The 15,384-nt window shown below is 37.5% G+C and overlaps 1 pseudogene; it reads left to right on the forward strand.

Moving 5' to 3' along the window:
• Positions 1-1,183: 1,183 nt before the first annotated feature.
• Positions 1,184-15,384, forward strand: part of LOC147926572 (uncharacterized) — a 35,013-nt pseudogene continuing 20,812 nt past the window's right edge.

Here is a 15,384-nt window from a genome sequence, read left to right on the forward strand (position 1 = left end):
ACTGTTCATATTTGATATGCAAAGTAGTTTTGTTTTGTTTGTTAAATCCGATTATTATGGTTGATGAATGAATAATCGATACATGCAGAGTTGTAAAATTGTTTACGTTGCATGTATTATTACAAAAACACATAAGAGTTATTATGAATATAATATGGTTATTAGAACAACACGTATTTCGGCAATACTTGTCTGTTTGATTTTTGTATCATATATATAAGAGACTTATGATCTGTTTCATTACGTCTCTTTTAGGGCATAATAGTTATGCATATATGATGATACATATAACTAATTAATTGAAATATATATTGGGTATGTTTTGTTAGAGCATCACGTTTATATATATATATATTATGTTTGATTAAAGAATGAATATAATATATAAGATTAAACTTCATTTCCGAGAGATTGGAATTTGGTAATGAAAGTCATTACGGAAATTCTAATTTGATTAGTGTTATTGAAATTTAATTTGATTAAAATAATTAGTTTTAAATCATTTTTAATATGATTAAGAATGATTTACAAATTAATAATTATACAATAATTACACATATTAGATATGTATTAGTTGTATATCATTTAAATTTTTATATATCAGATATAAAATTTAGATAAAATATAAAATTAATTAAGATTAATTTCGAATAATTAAGTACATATAAGATATGTATTATTTATATTGGATATAAATTTTAAATATAAGATTAATTTATAAAATTAATTCCTCAACAAATATCAAGTATTTTTGATGTCTTTCCAATCTTGTCTACTGTCAAGCCTCGTTTCATTGTGTGATGGGTCTACCAAGTAGAGTGTCCATGATTACATGAGTAAGACAGATGGTAATGGTTACCATTTGAGTTAAAAGATTGGTTTACTTGATTAAGCTATCAAAACGGTTTTGGGCTTAGAGACATATGTTGGATATGACATAAGATGTTATCTAACAACCAAGAATTATATTAGATATAATTAGCAAGGATGTTGCTTACCTAAATAACTAAATATTCGGGCGATGAGCCAAAGCTCACTTGAATTTTAGTGAAATAAGGATCTTGGATTACTATATTCTTATGAGGAAATTTTGTTTTGAGTATAGTATGAGTTTTCTTAATTGTTGAGATTCCTCTAATTTTATGAATATCATATTAATTTCTGCTATTCTTCTGATACAGAGATGTCAAACCCTCACAATTTTAATTCATCTCAATGTGTCATTAAGAATGATAAATTGGATGGATCAAACCTCCTTGATTGGTATCAAGTTTCGAGAAATGTTCTCGAAAGGGAAGAAAAGAGTTTCACCCTTAAAAACAACTTTCCTGAAAAATACTTGGAAGATCTGAAAGAAAAGAAGGTTTTTGAAACTTCCTCTAAAGGAATATATGTTATAGAGGTAAATGTTACCACTTGTGGTTCTACTCGTTGGGTATTAGATACTGGCTGTGGCGCTCATATTTGTACAAATTGAAAGGCCTAAGTAATAGTAGAATTTTGGAGAAAGGACAAGTGGACCTACGCGTTGCTAATGGAGCAAAAGTTGCTGCTTTGGCCATAGGTACATATCAGTTGTCTTTACCTTCTGGCATGATTTTGGAACTTAAGAATTGCTATTATGTACCTACAATAAATAAGAATATCATCTCTATTTCATGTTTGGACATGGAAGGTTTTCATTTTTCGATCAAGAACAAATGTTGTTCATTTGATCGTGATGATATTTTTTATGGTAGCGGTCCATTAGAGAATGGACTTTATGTTCTGAACCAGAGTATGCCTATCTATGACATCCGTGTTAAACGATTTAAGTCTAACGACTCAAATCCTACTTTTCTTTGGCATTGTCGTTTAGGCCATATAAATGAGAAACGCATTCAGAAGCTTCATAGTGATGGACTTTTGAACTCATTTGATTATGAATCATATGAAAAATGTGAATCTTGTTTGTTGGGTAAAATGACTAAGGCTCCCTTTACTGGACACAATGAAAGGGCCAGTGACTTGTTGGGCCTTGTACATACGGATGTATGTGGACCAATGAGCTTAGGTGCCAGAGGAAACTATCAGTACTTCATTACATTTACTGATGACTTCAGTAGATATGGTTATGTTTATTTGATGAAACATAAATCTGAATCTTTTGAAAAGTTCAAAGAATTTCAGAATGAAGTACAAAACCAACTTGGCAAAACAATGAAAGCTCTTCGATCAGATCGTGGAGGAGAATATTTGAGCCAAGTTTTTAGTGATCATCTCAGGGAATGTGGAATTGTTTCACAGCTCACTCCTCCAGGAACACCTCAATGGAATGGTGTGTCTGAAAGGAGAAACCGGACTTTATTAGATATGGTTCGGTCAATGATGAGTCACACAGATCTTCCATTATCCTTTTGGGGATATGCTCTAGAAACGTCTGCGTTTACACTAAACAGATGTCCATCAAAATCAGTTGAAGAGACACCATATGAGATATGGACAGGAAAGGTTCCTAATTTGTCTTTTCTAAAAATTTGGGGTTGTGAAGCTTATGTCAAACGTTTTATTACTGATAAGCTTGGACCCAAATCTGATAAGTGCTACTTCGTTGGTTATCCTAGAGAGACCAAAGGTTATTACTTTTACAACCCTACCGAGAACAAAGTGTTTGTTGCTCGGAATTGTGTCTTTTTAGAGAGAGAGTTTCTTTCTAAAAGAAACAGTGGGAGTAAGGTACAACTCGAAGAAGTTCGAGAACCACAGGAGATGGCTCCACCTATTGAGGAAGAGCATCAATTGGATTTACGAAGAGTCGTAGAATCTACGCCTGTGGAACCTGAAGTGCGTAGGTCCGAAAGGACACGTCACGAACCTAATAGATATGGGGTTTGGGTGACAGATCATCATGATATATTTATTATAGAGAATGATGAACCTACGTCTTACGAAGAGGCAATGATGGGCCCTGACTCCGATAAGTGGTTAAAGGCCGCTGAATCTGAAATGGATTCCATGTCACAAAACAAAGTATGGACTTTGGTTGATTTACCTGATGGTGTAAAAGCCATTGAGTGTAAATGGGTTTTCAAGAAGAAAATTGACATGGATGGTAATATACAGATATACAAAGCTAGACTGGTAGCTAAAGGTTACAAGCAAATTCATGGTATTGACTATGATGAAACCTATTCTCCAGTTGCCGCTTATTATGATTATGAGATTTGGCAAATGGATGTGAAAACAGCTTTCCTTAACGGAAACCTGGAAGAGGATGTGTACATGACACAACCTGAAGGTTTCACACATCCTGAGAATGCTGGGAAAGTATGCAAACTTCAACGTTCTATTTATGGGTTGAAGCAAGCATCTCGGAGTTGGAATCTTCGTTTTAATGAGGCAATCAAAGAGTTTGATTTCATTAGAAATGAAGAAGAACCTTGTGTTTACAAGAAGACTAGTGGGAGCGGAGTTGCATTTCTGATATTGTATGTAGATGACATACTACTTATTGGAAATGACATTCCTTTGCTTCTGTCTGTGAAGACTTGGCTAGGAAGTTGTTTTTCAATGAAAGACATGGGAGAAGCTGCATACATTCTTGGAATAAGGATCTATAGAGATAGACCAAATAGACTAATTGGACTAAGTCAAGATACTTATATAGATAAGATCTTACATAGGTTCAATATGCATGATTCTAAGAAAGGCTTTTTACCAATGTCTCATGGCATAACGCTCAGCAAGACTCAGTGCCCTAAAACACATGATGAGCGAGAGCGCGTGCGTTCCACAAGGTATTTCATGTGTCGATGCTGAGGAAGTGTCTTCACGAGGGTGATCAGCTGTTGGCTAAGATTCCTGAGGATCTTCAGCCTAACATGACTTTAGAGGCGAGACCATTGAGGGTGCTCAAGAGGAGAGTCAAGGAACTTCGGAAGAAGAAGATTCCTTTGATGAGAGTCTTGTGGGACTGTGACGGAGTAGAGGAGCAGACTTGGGAGCCCGAGGCGAGGATGAAGGCAAGGTTTAAGAAGTGGTTTGAGAAGCAGACCGCGACTTGAGCTTGTCTAGCCGGGTCCGAGTTGTAGTCCGTGGCTGGAGCGGGTACGAAGTATTCCAGCCCATCTCTCTTAATATTTGGTCGCTTAGGGGTGGTTGGTTGTGCGACTAAGTATCAAGATGAGGTGGTGCTCGGGATGCAGGTTGATGGCTCTGGTTGCTGTATTTTTGTTTTTTCTGATGTAATTTCGTTGAGATTGTAACGATTATGACATTTTTGAGATTAATAAGATGAGTATTTTTCTTTACGTTTGACTGTTGTTGTCATGGGAAAAGAGAAATAGCTCGGGTTTCTATTTTTGGAAAGTTTCCATAAATAGAAAGTTTCCACAAAAGGAAGGTTTCCAGAATCAGAAAGTTTCTAAAAAAGGGAAAGTTTTGTGGAAATGTTGAGGTAGATCTAGCCTGGAGATACTCGTTGGCATCAGTATTTGTTTTGCTCAAGGCCGTGCGGGCCCAACTCATGTGATACCGATAGCTCGATGGACTTTGTGGCCAGAGAGTGGGAGTGGTATGTTGCTTCGGATGACGATCCGAGAGCGCGCTTGAGGGTGACGACCCAAGAGCGGGATATGTGAGGCTCCCTAGATACCATAGCTGTGAGCCGAGGCTCGGCAGTGAGCCGGTATGTCTCGAGGGTTGCGACCCGAGAGTGGGGGGAGTGTGTGTGAGTGACTTCCTGGATGCCGTAGCTTAAGGCGGTTGGCCTGATAGCGAGCCGGCATGATTCGTTGGTTGCGACCACGGACGGGGGAAGCACTAAGTTGTGAGCAAATAGTATTTATGATGCGAGTATATTGGCTAGAGGGAGACCTCGAGGGTCAGTCGGAGGTGTGCGGGCTGTTGCGACAGTGGCACGGGAAACCTTGGCTGACGGTGTTTAGTCCGGTCTGGGGATCGGCTGGAATCGCCGTGCTGACGGTGGCACGGAGGTCCTTGGCAGACGGACGGTATTGCGGGATTCGGGGACGAATCCATATTGGTGGGGGAGAATGATAACTGTTGGGAATGTCCTGAAATCATTTGTACTTACTCTAGTTTAAGTTGTATCGTCAAGGTTCGATAGTCGAATAATATTAGATGATTATAATGTTTTGCTAGAAGCCTCTTATAATCAATGATTTTAGAAGTTCATTGCTAATATTATACGATCCTACAGGGTCACACACCTAAGCAAACTGGATCAACATTGGGTTTAAGTTGTAGTATATATCATATGAGATATGTATGTACCTATAGACTGTGTATTTATAATAAAGTGTTTATTATATAAAAGATATATATGTAATATACGATATGCATATATATATATATATATATACAATGTACGTGAGGTTAGTTGGGCTTCGTGGCCCATTACTAATCTAGGTTAACGATAATGACTATATGTAGTCATATGTTATCACGTTCAAACCCATCTTTTTGGTAGCCGCAACCATAACCCGACAAAAGTAGTTTGTCATCTTTGAGATTTTGATCTCTACGGTACTAGCATCCCGTTCGATCCAGTTTGTGTGCGTGTGGATACCAGTAGAGGCACGACGTTTGGAGTGCTTTACAACCTTGGTTTATTTTAGTTCATCTTTCCGCTGCGAACTATCCAGGTATATTCATAATCTTGTGACATAGATTTGATTCAATATTTACATGAATCCTGGCAATAGAATTTGGGACTAGTTTTATAAATTGTTATGAACCGGTACAAATTCCAACAGTAACATCCGCGATCCAATTTTTGTAATTTTGGTGTGGGTGTCGATCGACACCCTTTGGGGCATCGATCGACACCATGTGATTCCGGTTTGGTCGGGTTCGTTTTAATTGCGGTTTGGTTCGGATTGGTTCAATTAAAATTTCTAATCGTGGTTTTAAGCGTCTAAGGACGAATTAAGGGTTTCAGAGTCTTATTTTTGGTCGCCGTTGAGTGAAAAGAAAGAGAGAAAAGAGAGAAAAACGTTTCTGAGATTTTCTGGGCTTGTTCTTGGAGATTTTGGAGAGATCTGAGGCTGTAGAAGGGATAGCTGTTGCTGGGAACGAAGGAGAAGCTCCTGGAGGTGTTGTTCCATCGTTTTCTCAACCCCAATCTTCTGTTCTTGAGGTGAGTGCTTGACCATGGTTGATCTAAGCATGAGATCTCTCTTGTTTGGGGTGTTTTCTTTGCTGTTTGTGTTGTTTTGTTGCTTGGGTTCGTTGCTTTTGTGATTCCCAGTGATTTCCGAGGTAATTGGGTGAGTTTGAGACGGATTCGAGACAATTTGGAAGGAGAGTTCGAAGTTCGGATTTGCGCAGATCGTGTCTGCAGAAGAGGCATTGATCGACACTAGGAAGCATCGGTCGACACCATTTTGAGGGGCATCGGTCGACACTGTTTAGCATCGGTCGACATCATTTTTTGTAGCATCGATCGACACCGTGAGGCATCGGTCGACACTGGTCTCAGCCGAGACCTGTTTTTCCTGGTTTGATGTATTGTTGTGTGTTGTTTGTTTTGCTTAAACATGAGGGTCTCATATGCTTGTGTGTATAACCTAGTAGATGGGAGGACGGCCTCACTAAGTATTTATGATAATACTTACGCATCTCAATTGTTGTTTGTGGTGTGCAGGTAAAGGAAAAGTGTGATCGTGGAATCAAAGGCGATGAGGAGGAGGATGTTCTAGAGGCTTGATTGATTGCGGTCTAGCTATTGTTAGGTTGCTATTATTGAGTTGATAGAGCATTGTAGGATGTTGGAACCTTGCTTTTTCATTGTTGATTATCGGATTATTGTTGTTGGTATTCTTTTGGTTTAATGGGAATTGTTTTATTTGGTTATCCGCAGTTATTGATTGTTGTTAGGATGTTAGTGGGTATGGGACCACTAGCAAATTAAGGTATTAAAAAAAAAAAAACGGGAAGGGTTGTTTCAAAGATGAACCCCAATTTGTCTTACCGGAGCACCAATGTTGCAAATCCACAAGATCAGGTGTACCCTCCTCAACAGCAACAACAAGGTCCGCAAAAACCTTTTGTTCATTACAATCAAGGATTCGTGCCTAAGCAAAAGTTCCAGTAAGGTTATCATGCTCCTTCTGGACCACCACCAGGATTTTCACCTCAACAAGTTCAACCTACTCAAGCTCCAGATCAAGAAATGAAGCACATGCTGCAACAACTTCTTCAAGGTCAAGCTAGTGGTTCTCTGGATACTGCTAAGAAGTTTGCTGAACTCAGTCAACGGATGGAATGTTCTTACAATGATCTGAATGTCAAGTTTGAAGCTCTTAACTCCAAGATGAAGTACATGGAAGGCAAGATTGTTTCTACTTCTACCCCAACAACTGGCCAACTACCCGGAAAAGCAGTTCAAAACCCCAAGGACTATGCTACTATCCATGCCATCACCACCCAAGTTGTAGATGTACGGCTCACTGAGGACACTGAGAATTTAGATGGGGAGGATTTTCTTCAAGATGAAGTTCAGATAAAGGATCCTGTCAAAATGCTCAAGGATCCAATTAAGTCAGCCAAGCAATCTGATCCTGAAGCTACTAGAGAACCCACTGCTCCCAAGGATAAACCTGTGAGATTCATTCCTCCACCATACAAGCCACCTCTACCATTTCCAGTGAAATTGAAGAAGCAGCTTACTGAGAAGAACAAAGCTCTGTTCGAAAACCAAGTCAAGGAGATTGAACTTAGGATGCCTTTGCTTGATGCATTTGCACTTGTGCCTCAATATCAAAAGTTTTTAACTGATCTGGTAACAGAAAGGACCAAAGAGAAGGAGGAGATAGCTAAAGGAGCTCAAACTAAGGTTTTGGAAGATGAGAGGGTAGTGCATGACATAGGTGGGGTTATTCATGAATGCAAAGCTGTTATTCAGAAGATGATTATCCCAAAGAAGCTAAAGGGCCCTGGTTCTTTCACCTTGCCTTGTTCTCTAGGTCCATTGACCTTCAAAAAGTGCCTATGTGACCTTGGTGCTTCGGTAAGCCTCATGCCACTCTCTGTAGCTCAGAGGCTAGGATTCAACGAATACAAGTCATGCAACCTCCGCTTAATATTGGCTGATAGGACTACTAGATTGCCTCATGGTCTACTAGAGAACTTGCCCATCAAAATTGGACAAGCTGAGATTCCTACTGATTTTTTGGTGCTGGGAATGGATGAAGAGCCTAAAGATCCACTAATTTTGGGAAGACCTTTCTTAGCTACAGCTGGAGCAGTCATTGACGTCAAGAAAGGGATGATTGATCTCAATCTGGGTAAAAATCTCAAGATGAAGTTTGACATCAAGAATTCTAAGAAGAAACCAACTATTGATGGGCAGACCTTCGTGATTGAAGAGAAAGATCATAAAGCTGGGTTTGACATCTTTGAGAGTGTGAATGAGGCAGAAACTGAGGTTTTAGTAACCAAAGAGAAAACTCAAAGTGTCACTCGACCATTCTCTAACTCGAGTGCAGTCGTTACCCTTCCTAAGCGTCAAGTCCTGCTTCCTAAACCTCACCAACCGCAAGAGTCAAGTCCTCCCGCGCTTGACAGTTTGTTTGAACTCCAAAATACTTAGATTCTAAGGGATTCAGTGAAAGAGTTAACTGCTATGGTGAAGGAGATGAGTGGGCAAGTCAAGAAGCTCCAAGGTACAATGAAAAGTTCTCCTCCAAGGAAATTAAGGAAGAGGTTTGGGATAATGAAGAAGAGGTGTTGCAGAGTTCAACCACCACCGTGTGTTCTCAACCATCGTCGACTCGAGCAAGGTTCAACCAAAGGCGTGGAATCAGACTCCACCCATCCTGAGAGGTTCATCATTCTGCACTCGTTCGAGCCACGCCTCCGCTGTCACGCTCGTCAGAGAACACTCTCCCCGGTTCCTTCCCTAGCACGTCAATCTTCATATGTGTCACGGGAGCGTCCGCCTTCACCCGCTCCTTCACGCCACTCGTCACATGAGTCTAGAGAGAGAAGGAGACGCGGTTCGCGAGGTTCTAGAGCCTCCTCTAGTCGTAGATCAGCGCGTCGCTCTGCAGCTCGAGATGAGCATGAGGTTGAGCAGCAAGTTGAACATCAGGGGGATTATCAGCCTACCGAGGTTGTTGTGTTGGTCTCGGACCATGGTGAGTCCAGAGTCGATGACATGCAGTGTGACGAGCAGCCGAACATATATCAGAACACGCAAGCAGTTGAGCAGCAAGTCGACCAACCAGCTGATGTCACACCTGCGGATCCCGAACAAGGCGAAGGACAGAGTCAGTTTTACGCTCCTCCTTGGGCGAGCACAGACTCCTTCTTCTTCTACTACTGAGGTACTCCGACCTTCCCTTTGTACATACCATTTCATTCCTGCATTGTTTCTGTTGTGATTCTTAACTCCTCCTACAAATTTTTCTTACACTAGAGACTGTGTAATTTAAGTTTGGGGGAGGGTTTGAGATGATGTATCTGATGTTGTGTTCAGTGATTCTTATTTTAATTTTTGCATCATATCATGTTTGAGTTTGCATCCATCTATTGCATAAAAAAAAAAGAAAAAAAAATCGGAAATTTCCACAAAAACAGAGTGTTCATGTAGTTTGCACTTGCATATTAGGATTGAGTCTAGGTTTATTCATATAGGGTTGTTGAATTTAGCATAGGAGTTGATGATGATTGTAACCTTGTTAGCATGCTGAATTCAATAGGATAGGATCAAGGCCCTTGTTATTAGTTCTTTGATGCTTGTTGATTGAACTTGAAAATGGAAGATTGAAGCATGTTTTGAATTGATATCATTCCCTATCTACCTGAACCTAATCCTGACTTGCAATTATCATGTGATGCATTGAAGTTGAACTCATGGATACCATACACATACTTGGATTGTCTTTCACATTTTTACCACCCTTGTCAATCCAAGTAGCTGATTCCCATCTTTGGAACAGTTCCCCGCACCCTTAACCAACCGTTCTTTCAAGCCAATTGTATTCTTGAGTGTCAGGCCTTTTCCGAGTTGAGCTTGTTAGAAAGTGTTAGGTTCTAACCGACAAGAGTAGGATCCTGTGTAGTTCTAGTTCGCGTTATCCGGACTAGTAGGACTAGGTGAGAACTCGATTCTGGATATTGGGTATGGATTTGTGCAGAAAAGTAAAGAGGTAGAAAGTCTTTAGGAGGGGGATGTGTTTACATAGTTTACAAGTTTAGTAAAGGATTTGGGTTGAGCAAAGTAAAAAGAGTTATTGGTTCTGGGCATAAAATAAAAAGATTAGACAAAGAAAAGAAAAGAAAAAAAATGCTTAAGATGTCTAGAGTCCCTAGAAGAAAAGAAAACGAACCATAGTGATAATAAAGATTTCCCAATCCGCTAGAATAAAAAGAAGTGAACTCCCCCTACGACTAAGTGTAAAAAGTTTGAGATGAAGTTTCTAATGAAGGGTAGAGATAGGACCAACTTCGGTTTGGAGTGTTCTTTGGGTAGACAGGACGCTGCTCTTGTATGTATCAGTTGGTTTCAACCTTTGGCCTTCTCTTAAGCTCAACTCCTTTTCGTGAGAGAACCTTGTTCTGTATTGATAAAACCGCTTGATGAGGAGACCATCTATGTCTCTAACCTTTACCCTAGCCAAATTAGTTCAATGACATTGCTTAGCTTGATTCACGGTTTTCTGTTAATGAATGTTAAAGGGGATGACTGATAGGATTGCATGTGTAGATTTGAAATAAAGTTCCTTCACCATGCATCATAGAACTAAAAAAAAGGACCTTGATTCTAACTATTCTATTCAGCATGTTTTAGGTTCGGAGACCCCATCTTCACACCTCTCTTCCGTACTTCGTTCTTGATAGTTTGCTTGAGGGCAAGCAAAAAATAAGTTTGGGGGAGTTGATATGTCTATATTTTGCATCTCCTTAGCTTGTATTTGTCATGCATTTAGCTAGGACAACTAGTCGTTTTGCATCATTTTAGAACCTCTTTCGTACATTTTGCATGTTTAGGAAGTTTCTGCATCATCCTTGCATACATTGCGCATTTCGGAGTTTTTCAGGTGTCTAGGAGACGTTGGAAGCGCAGAGGATCGAGCCATGCTCAACCTCCGCAATCGAGCCACGCTCAACCTCCGCAACCGAGCCACGCTCAACCTCTGCAACCGAGCCATCCTCAGTTCCGCAATCGAGCTACTCCTCACTTCTACAATCGAGCCCTCCTCACTTCCACAATCGAGCTACTCCTCACTTCCACAATCGAGCCCTCCTCACTTCCACAATCGAGCTACTCCTCACTTCCACAATCGAGCTACTCCTCACTTCCACAATCAAGCCCTCCTCACTTCCACAATCGAGCTACTCCTCACTTCCACAATTGAGCTACTCCTCACTTCCACAATCGAGCCATCACTCGAGCCACCGGACTAGAGATTCAGCTTTTGACGTCTTCATCAAAGTTGTAGAGAATTGAGTCATCTTTCCAATTCTGTTTATTTCAAGCCAATCGGAGGTGTGGTTCAAGAGTTATCATCGTTTTAGTGGATACGTATACACCCAGCTCGAGCCACTTTCACCGACCATGCTCGAGCCATTTTTCACTCACACCACTGGAGCCACTCCTACTCACTCCACTCGACCTCACTCTAGGGAGAGACGACACGCGACTCGACCGCACATGTCAGGAAGACGTTCCGTCTTACGCGCTTCAGAAGATTCCCAAACCGATGCTTCACCTTGTCGTTTTAAGTTTTAGGGATTTACATGTTTTTTCTATAAATACATTTTGTTAAGTCTTGGCTGAGGACATCTTAGTTTTTATCTTGTTTTGTTTTCTAAGGTTGACCTAGCCACCAAAAACGTATTCCGACATTGTAATCCACATAACTTTGATTTTATTGAGTTTTTGCATTGGATTTCTAACAATGCTTCTTTCAATGTTTTCTGAGTTTGTATTGTTGATGATGATTTTCGGATCTGAGTAGTGCGTTAGTTCTTGAGGTTGGAATAAATTAGGTGGAGGATCCTAGGATGTAGAGTGTTTAAGCGTTGATTGTATGATTCCCTTCTGGACTAGAGTAAGAAATACTAGTTTTTCTCTGATCAATTGGGACTAGGTTTGAGACATTTCCACACCCAAAAGGTGTTTGATGAAATGTCTGACCAACTAGTGCTAGAGACTTACGTTCCTAGCCTAAGAGATTAGCTGTCTAGGATGTTTGTTGACGTGAATGAACTTGTTTGTCATGCCATGCTTGATCATGTTTCTCTAGCGAGAGCTAGGTTTGGAAGTGGTTGAGTCTGAGTAGCTTCTGTCAAGAGATTGGATTAGCTAAGTCGTGATGTTCATTGTTTAGGGATAGATTGCTTGTGGCATGTTAAACACTATGTAGACTAGGATACTCCATCGACGTCAATTACTCCCATCCTTAGGACTTTTATCTTTCTGATTTTTATTACATTCCCGAGACTGTTTCGTTTCTCGCCTATTTAGTTCATGCTTAGACTCGTTTATGTTTTTATTCATTTTCGCTTCTTATCATGCATTCTCGTTTCTAGTTCTGTAACTCATTTCCGTTTTGCATTTTAACCATTCTAGGATTGTTAGACAAACACTCTTCTTGAATTGGCTTGACTTGTGATTGCTTGATTGCATCTTGATTGTTAGCAACATCCCATTTGGATTGACACCTTAAGTACTACAACGCATAAGGTTAATTGAGACCTACTAGGAGACACAAAAAAACCTAGTATCAGCAAGTTTCATCAATACGCATTTAACAAGACTCACCTCTACCATGTGTTTATCAAGTCGAAAGATCCAAAGATCACCCTAAGCTAATCCCAATTGCATTCTAGAGAGAGAGACAGAGGGAAAGAGAGAGAAAAACAATGTCTTGGAGAAGTAGGAAGATTTGAGTTATCTCTTCTTTCGTCCATCACATGATTTTAGAAATAAAAACATAGAAGAAAAAAAAAAGTTATCTGGTGAACAATTATTTTATGTTCTCCTAGGTTATGCAGTTAACACTAAAAAAAAATAACTCAATAATATGATGGTATGTTTTTCCTCTTTTTCATTGGTCATTTTGAGTATAATACAATATATATATATATATATATATATTAATTTTAAACAGAAAAGTATAACACACAAAAAAGCAAATTTTATTTGATATAATAATATATCAATATATATTAATAACATTTATTTACTCAATTCTAAACTAAAATTCAGTTTGCATTTAGTATGTTCAATAGATATAAAATACGTGATAAAAATATAGAAATATCTAACAGCGAACTTTCTTTTCCAAATACAATTAATCAAGAAACACAAAGAGATTAGGCTCATAAATTAGTTCAAATTATTGGGTTTAGCATGTGGACTGACCAAAAAAAACAACCAACACTTATAAACGATAAAAGATGAGATAGTTTTTTTACATAAATCTAATAAACTTCATCGGTAAATTGGATATATTATGTTTACTTATAAAAAATTTGTACTAGTAAAACATATTGAATTTATAAAAAAATATAATAAATATTGAATTTTGAATTAAATGAATTTTGGAAGTAAAATAATTTTTTATTAGAAAACAAATTGCAGCGTTTTTTCCAAAAAAAAAGAGAAAAAAAACAAAGCATGGATGTTGGGCTTGGATGAGATTAGGCTAACCGATTAGTTCAAAATATTATAATTGAATTTTAGCATGTGACTGAATATTAAAATGTTATCAGTTTCCAAGACAGCCAAGAAAGATGAATGGAGGCCTATTTGGACAAAGAGGGCTCTATGAATGTAGAAGTCGAATTTAAAGTCGTGTCTACCACCAAATACTCTTCATGAAGATTCTTTTTCATCTTTTATTTTAAAAAAATATTAGGTATGGAGCCTCCGCGATATCGCGGGAAACTCATTTTAGTAAAATATTTATTACAAATATTCTTTAGTTAAATTTATTTATTAAACTATTGGTATTTCTAAACTATTTATTAAAAATTTTAAAAACATACAAATTTTGAAACATTCTTTATCTTTCTTAAAATATATTTCTTAAAAAATAATCTTACTTTTACGTATGATTAAATAAATAATTATCAATGCTACACACATCAAATTAAACAAATTTTTACGATTAACTGCCATGAGATAACATTTTAGTTGTGTTATTTCGTTCGCTTTTACTCGTCTTAACCTTCTGTTCGCGTCTTTTCAATGTAACCTCTTATATATGTATTTTCGTCGTAATTTTTTGTAAAATATTTTTAAATTTTTGAAAAATGAATAAATGTAATCTACAGTCATGTCTTCTCTTTTTAACCTTATAGTCATATTTTGTATATTTTATGAACCATTACGACTTATTCTCTTGTTGTCAAATATGATATGTAAATGATTATATTTTTAAATTTCTTTTTTTTTATTTTGTTTTAAATGATAAAATTATGAATACATTATACAAGACACTATAAATTTCTTTAATAATCATATAACAAATTATAAATATTAAAAATATTAATTGAGGACCATTCTTAAATTGACATAATGATTTGTTTAAATTCATTTCTATTAATTATTTTAATCCTTTGTAGCATAACTCAAACATATTTCTATTTCAAAAATCAATTTTTACTTCATAAAAAATGAATATAAATATTACTATTCAGTCAATCAGTAAGAAAATTACCAATCCTCTCAAATTTGAATATAACTAAACAGAAAATTTTCACATATTTATTTATTTAAATCAAAAATTAGTTATATATTCGTATAAAAGAATACATCTATTTTCATAAAGGCAGTATTGTAAATGTATATGTAATACAAACAACTATCGTTTTACAGATGAAACATATTTTTATATAAAACAACCTATAGTCATTAAACATTTTGCCAATTATAATAGATTATATATACATGGTTAATCCAATATTGAATGTACTTATTACTAATTTTTCTCCGCATAAGATGCTGGTTAATTATCTCGAGTCACACATAAATAAATAATATAATAAATATTAGAGGGGAACAATAATAATTAGAACTTATAACAATAATATTTAAGTGTATGATGTAGCATCACAATGTGCACGTCTAAGGAAGAGGTCGGCCAAGGACGGCCGGGTTCATTGCTCTCACATGCTCCTTTTTTTTTGGCAGTCAGAATCCAAAACTTTTTCAAACTTTTATAATATTTCATATTCAGTATCTTTTGTTTTAAGATTTCAATTTGAGTGTATTATGACTAGAACTAAATATACAAATTCCCTTAACCTATATGAAGTTGTAGATAAGTCTTTATCGTCAAGATAGTTTATTGGACAATCATCTCAACCGTCAATCTTTCTGTTAATCACAAGTTTTCCATCTTCCAATAAACTGAATATTTCCAACTG

The sequence above is a fragment of the Camelina sativa genome, chromosome 15 (assembly GCF_030686135.1).
Source record: "Camelina sativa cultivar CO46 ecotype springtype chromosome 15, ASM3068613v1".
In the NCBI taxonomy this organism is placed as follows: Eukaryota; Viridiplantae; Streptophyta; class Magnoliopsida; order Brassicales; family Brassicaceae; genus Camelina; species Camelina sativa.